Source organism: Mirounga leonina, unplaced genomic scaffold (genome assembly GCF_011800145.1).
Source record: "Mirounga leonina isolate KUSES-001 unplaced genomic scaffold, KU_Mleo_1.0 Mir_151, whole genome shotgun sequence".
NCBI lineage: Eukaryota > Metazoa > Chordata > Mammalia > Carnivora > Phocidae > Mirounga > Mirounga leonina.
This window is the reverse complement of record NW_023270377.1, coordinates 109,968,223-109,975,303: the sequence shown is the minus strand read 5'-3', so window position 1 is coordinate 109,975,303 and position 7,081 is coordinate 109,968,223.

The following is a 7,081-nucleotide window of genomic DNA, read 5'->3' as shown; positions in this document are numbered from 1 at the left end:
TATCCAACAAGAAGATCTAAGAGTTGTAAATATCTATGCACCTAACATGGGAGCAGCCAATTATATAAGGCAATTAATAACAAAAGCAAAGAAATACATCAACAACAATACAATAATAGTGGGGGACTTTAACACCCCCCTCACTGAAATGGACAGATCGTCTAAGCAAAAGATCAACAAGGAAATAAAGACTTTAAATGACACACTGGACCAAATGGACTTCACAGACATATTCAGAACATTCCACCCCAAAGCAACGGAATACACATTCTTCTCTAGTGCCCATGGAACATTCTCCAGAATCGATCACATCCTAGGTCATAAATCAGGTCTCAACCGGTACCAAAAGTTTGGGATCATTCCCTGCCTATTTTCAGACCACAATGCTTTGAAACTAGAACTCAATCACAAGAGGAAAGTCGGAAAGAACTCAAATACATGGAGGCTAAAGAGCATCCTACTGAAGAATGAATGGGTCAACCAGGAAATTAAAGAAGAATTAAAAAAATACATGGAAACCAATGAAAATGAAAACACAAATATTCAAAATCTTTGGGATTCCGCAAAGGCAGTTCTAAGAGGAAAGTATATAGCAATACAAGCCTTTCTCAAGAAACAAGAAAGGTCTCAAGTACACAACCTAACCCTACACCTAAAGGAGCTGGAGAAAGAACAGCAAATAAAGCCTAAACCCAGCAGGAGAAGAGAAATAATAAAGATCAGAGCAGAAATCAATGAAATAGAAACTAAAAGAACAGTAGAACAGATCAACGAAACTAGGAGCTGGTTCTTTGAAAGAATTAACAAGATTGATAAACCCCTGGCCAGACTTATCAAAAAGAGAAGAGAAATGACCCAAATCAACAAAATCATGAATGAAAGAGGAGAGATCACAACCAACACCAAAGAAATACGAACAATTATAAGAACATATGAGCAACTCTATGCCAGCAAATTAGATAACCTGGAAGAAATGGATGCATTCCTAGAGATGTATCAACTACCAAAACTGAACCAGGATGAAATAGAAAACCTGAACAGACCTATAACCACTAAGGAAATTGAAGCAGTCATCAAAAATCTCCCAAAAAACAAAAGCCCAGGGCCAGATGGCTTCCCAGGCGAATTCTACCAAACATTTCAAGAAGAATGAATACCTGTTCTTCTGAAACTGTTCCAAAAAATAGAACTGGAAGGAAAACTTCCAAACTCATTTTATGAGGCCAGCATTACCTTGATCCCAAAACCAGACAAAGACCCCATCAAAAAGGAGAATTACAGACCAATATCCCTGATGAACATGCATGCAAAAATTCTCACGAAAATACTAGCCAATAGGATCCAACAGTACATTAAAAGGATTATTCACCACGACCAAGTGGGATTTTTCCCTGAGCTGCAAGGTTGGTTCAACATCCGCAAATCAATCAATGTGATAGAATACATTAACGAAAGAAAGAACAAGAATCATATGATCCTCTCAAGAGATGCAGAAAAAGCTTTTGACAAAGTACAGCATCCTTTCTTGATCAAAACTCTTCAGAGTATAGGGATAGAGGGTACATACCTCAATATCATAAAAGCCATCTATGAAAAACCCACAGCGAATATCATTCTCAATGGGGAAAAACTGAGAGCTTTCCCCCTAGGGTCAAGAATGCAGCAGGGATGTCCACTATCACCACTGCTATTCAACATAGTATTGGAAGTCCTAGCCACAGCAATCAGACAACAAAAAGAAATCAAACGCATCCAAATTGGCAAAGAAGAAGTCAAACTCTCACTCTTTGCAGATGATATGATACTTTATGTGGAAAACCCAAAAGACTCCATCCCCAAACTGCTAGAACTCATACAGGAATTCAGTAAAGTGGCAGGATATAAAATCAATGCACAGAAGTCAGTGGCATTCCTATACACCAACAACAAGACCGAAGAAAGAGAAATTAAGGAGTCGATCCCATTTACAATTGCACCCAAAACCAGAAGATACCTAGGAATAAATCTAACCAAAGAGACAAAGGATCTGTACTCAGAAAACTATAAAATACTCATGAAAGAAATTGAGGAAGACACAAAGAAATGGAAAAACATTCCATGCTCATGGATTGGAAGAACAAATATTGTGAAGATGTCAATGCTACCTAGAGCAATCTACACATTCAATGCAATCCCCATCAAAATAGCATCCACTTTTTTCAAAGAAATGGATCAAATAATCCTAAAATTTGTATGGAACCAGAAAAGACCCCGCATAGCCAGAGGAATGTTGAAAAAGAAAAGCAAAGCCGGCGGCATCACAATTCCGGACTTCCAGCTCTATTACAAAGCTGTCATCATCAAGACAGCATGGTACTGGCACAAAAACAGACACATAGATCAATGGAACAGAATAGAGAACCCAGAAATGGACCCTCAACTCTATGGTCAACTCATCTTTGACAAAGCAGGAAAGAATGTCCAATGGAACAAAGACAGTCTCTTCAAGAAATGGTGTTGGGAAAATTGGATAGCCACATGCAGAAGAATGAAACTGGACCGTTTCCTTACACCACACACAAAAATAGACTCCAAATGGTTGAAAGACCTAAATGTGAGACAGGAGTCAATCAAAATCCTAAAGGAGAACACAGGCAGTAACCTCTTCGACCTCAGCTGCAGCAACTTCTTCCTAGAAACATCGCCAAAGGCAAGGGAAGCAAGGGCAAAAATGAACTATTGGGACTTCATCAAGATAAAAAGCTTTTGCAAAGCAAAGGAAACAGTCAACAAAACCAAAAGACAACCGACAGAATGGGAGAAGATATTTGCAAATGACATATCAGATAAAGGGCTAGTATCCAAAATCTATAAAGAACTCATCAAACTCAACACCCAAAGAACAAAGAATCCAATCAAGAAATGGGCAGAAGACATGAACAGACATTTTTTTCCAAAGAAAACATCCAAATGGCCAACAGACACATGAAAAAGTGCTCAATATCGCTTGGCATCAGGGAAATCCAAATCAAAGCCTCAATGAGATACCACCTCACACCAGTCAGAATGACTAAAATTACAAGTCAGGAAACGACAGATGTTGGCGGGGATGTGGAGAAAGGGGAACCCTCCTACACTGTTGGTGGGAATGCAAGCTGGTGCAGCCACTCTGGAAAACTGTATGGAGGTTCCTCAAAAAGTTGAAAATAGAGCTACCATATGATCCAGCAATTGCACTACTGGGTATTTACCCCAAAGACACAAAAGTAGGGATCCGAAGGGGTACATGCACCCTGATGTTTATAGCAGCAATGTCCACAATAGCCAAACTGTGGAAAGAGCCAAGATGTCCATCGACAGATGAATGGATAAAGAAGAGGTGGTATATATATACAATGGAATATTATGCAGCCATCAAAAGGAATGAGATCTTGCCATTTGCAACGACGTGGATGGAACTGGAGGGTATTATGTTGAGTGAAATAAGTCAAACAGAGAAAGACATGTATCATATGATCTCACTGATATGAGGAATTCTTAATTGCAGGAAACAAACTGAGGGTTGCTGGAGTGGGGGGTGGGGTGGGAGGGATGGGGTGACTGGGTGATAGACACTGGGGAGGGTATGTGCTCTGGTAAGCGCTGTGAATTGTGCAAGACTGTTGAATCTCAGATCTGTACCTCTGAAACAAATAATGCAATATATGTTAGGAAAAAAAAGAAGAAGAAGGTAGCGGGAGGGGAAGAATGAAGCGGGGGAAATTGGAGGGGTAGATGAACCATGAGAGACGATGGACTCTGAAAAACAAACTGAGGGTTCTAGAGGGGAGCGGAGTGGGAAGATGGGTTAGCCTGGTGGTGGGTATTGAGGAGGGCACATTCTGCATGGAGCACTGGGTGTTATGCACAAACAATGAATCATGGAACACTTCATCTAAAACTAATGATGTAATGTATGGGGATTAACATAAGAATAAAAATAAATAAATAAATAAATAAATAGAAAAATACAAAAAACAATCAAAAATAAAAAATAAATAAAAATTAACTAAAATGTTCTTCAAAAGAAAAAAAATGTAGTGAGAAAATTGGCATCAATTCATTGTTTTGCAAATCTCTTTAATGTGTGCCTTACTAGAAGACAGCTGAATTTTCTTGTTCTGCATGGAATCTATGGTGATACCATATGACAGTCTCTAGAAGACCCTACTGTACAGTTGTGAGAGAATGGCAGTGGGAAAAAAAGTGTGTGTGTGTGTGGGTGTGTGTGTGTGTGTGTGTATATATTTAGAAACACCTCTTTGGCATTATCATAAAAATGATTTTGAATTCATGGATCCACTGAAAGTATTTGGGGGACCTTAATATTTCCTGGACCAAACTTTGATAATCAATAGATATTGCCAGAGATAGGATAATAGGTACATATGAAACTGCCCAAAGACCAGACCTACATTCCACAGTTGCTATTCAGCCATCCTTAAGAAAAACTTCCTTCCGTTTTTCCCAGCACTTGGAATCATTGAATCAGTGATAGCTCTGGAAAACAAAAAGCATGCCCCGGCAAACAGGACATGAAAAATAGGAAACAAATCAGATCTTATATATCAAAACATGCATAGGAATCTATATTCCAACATGTGAACACTGAGCAACTGCCAGAGAAGTGACAGAGATTATAGCTTAGAGCCAGTGGCAGTGATAAGTAGGAGGTGGGACAGATAACCCTCAGAGTGTCTAGTCAGGTAGCTACCATCCTCTGTAGAGAATCTGGGGACCACTGCAATTACTCCACAGAACACTGAGGTGTTGTGCGTGGGTTTGGTGAGTCAAGATTGTGGCTCAGGTAGGTGGTATCACCCCTGAGGTCAGGGGGGTCCCCACACCCAGCAGAAAGCCTTCTGGCTGCATATCTCTACTGCACAAAACCATAGAGTGGTTTTGGGACAACACACACTTCATACTGTGAAAATATTTCGATTTCTAGGAATGTATATGCCTCCCAAGCAATGTCTGAAGACAGCATGTCGCAGGGGGAACTGGCAAGTAAACACTGATGCTCTAAAACAAAGATCAACAGATATTCGAGAATCATCCAGAATTTGCACAAAACCGCTCTATGAAGCCAAATCTCCAAAGACAACCAGAAGTATTCATTTGTTCAACAAATACCTATAGATCAGGAATCAGGTACCAATATGGATATAGTGTGATTTATTTAACCAGTCTCTTATGATAAACAGATTTTAATTTTGTTGATTACTATAATCCTCACTAAAATTAACATCTTTGTGAAAATAAAAATAGTAACTTACAATGTATATTTGCTAATATCAGCCATCGTTTCAAATTGTTATATACATTTTCATTTATTTAAGTCTCATGGCTTTCTTTGGTGTTGGTTTTATTATCATTTGTACATATTTGTGTAATATATCCATAGGATCCTTGGTGTAAGTAGAAATGTTGAGTGTAAGAGACATGCAAATTTTAAGTTTTGATCAATTTGTCAAATTATCTTCAAGGTATTTGTATAAATTTACTTTTGTACAGAGTACATAACTTTTAATTTAAACAGATCTATCCTTCTGCCAAAAATAGGTAATAGCTCCAATTTTCCTGCCAATACTAAATTGATATCGGTATTCTTTTTAGTTTTTGTCTTTTGGGTCAAGAAAAAAAATCCCATTGCAGTTTAAATTTTTAAATATTACTTAAATTTTATTTGATTATTTATGAAGTTGTATATTTTTAAATGTTTATTGATGATTTGTGTTTTTAATATGTAAATTGCTCATTCATAGCCACTACCAAATCTTCTATTAATTTTTCTTTTGTCATTGATATAGGCACTCCCTACAACTATGAATTGTTCATCACATAAATTTTCACTATTTTTTCCCATGTTGTCACTTAAAGATTTATATGATGCCTTTGACAGTACCCAAATTCTTAATATTTATGAAATCAAATCTCAAAGACTTTTTCCTCAATGGCTTCTGACTAGGCTCCATTTTATGCTCAGACTTTTGACATTGTAGTTAATTTTATCTTTTCCTTTTCTAAAAAAAAAATAATAATAAGTCAATATTATTTTAGCTAGAAAAATCCATAATTTAAACATTCATATGCTCAGATTCAATGGACCAAAGTCATAGATCTCCTACATCAACAAATCAGCCATCCATTGGATTAATAACTCCATGAGTCCTTTGACAGCCACTAAGAATCCCTTTTGTTGAAGATTGCCAGGCACGAAATGTTGGTTATACACCTATCCTTCCTCCATGTGGCTCCTAGGAGAAAGGGCAGGGGTTCTGTAACCTCAGGTAAACACCACTATCTCCAAAGAGACATAATAAAGTATGGAGCAAACATGTCTATGCTCTTCTTCTCCTGCTCATGAGGGCCAGTGTGCTGGGGCAGAGGAGCACAGTTTGTGAACACACTTTTCAAGTCTTCCTCTAGCAGGGACTTGAGGAAAGATACTGAATTTAAGGTTCCACAGCCTCTAGGTATGATCCAGCCCAGAGCACTGGAGGGGACTAGTCAAGGCACCCCTGTGGGCATAATTCTTGGGAAACCAAATGGAGGCTTTGGAATCATGGCTAGTATTTTTCCATCAAAATGAATACAATTTTGTTGTGTACTCATTGCCCTTACTGAAGGTATAGTGCATTTCCCCAGCCCTCGGCTGGCCTTAGTGAGACTTCCTACACTTCCCATTATGGGACAGATAACTCTTCAGCTAGAAGAGCTTAGTGCCTCTCATAATTCAGGAGATCTCATTGGTCAGCCTGTCCACAAATGGTATCACTCCAGGAGAAAATTCAAAGCAACAAAGCCTTCCCACCAATGAGACTCCATTCTCAGAGGGCCTGCAGCATCAGCTAGGCATTTGGAAAGACAGTGAAATTTGGGATAAATTGAAGTAATTTGCTTCCAAGAGATTTCCATCAATTGTACTTGAGTTAGAGGAAACTTTGCCCAAGCTATTTTTCTCAGCCTGATGCCTAGAAATTTTATCATCTCGTTTACCTAGCAAGTGAGGCTGTCATGGAACTGGAATAAAATATAGAACCCAGAAGTCACTCCAAGTATA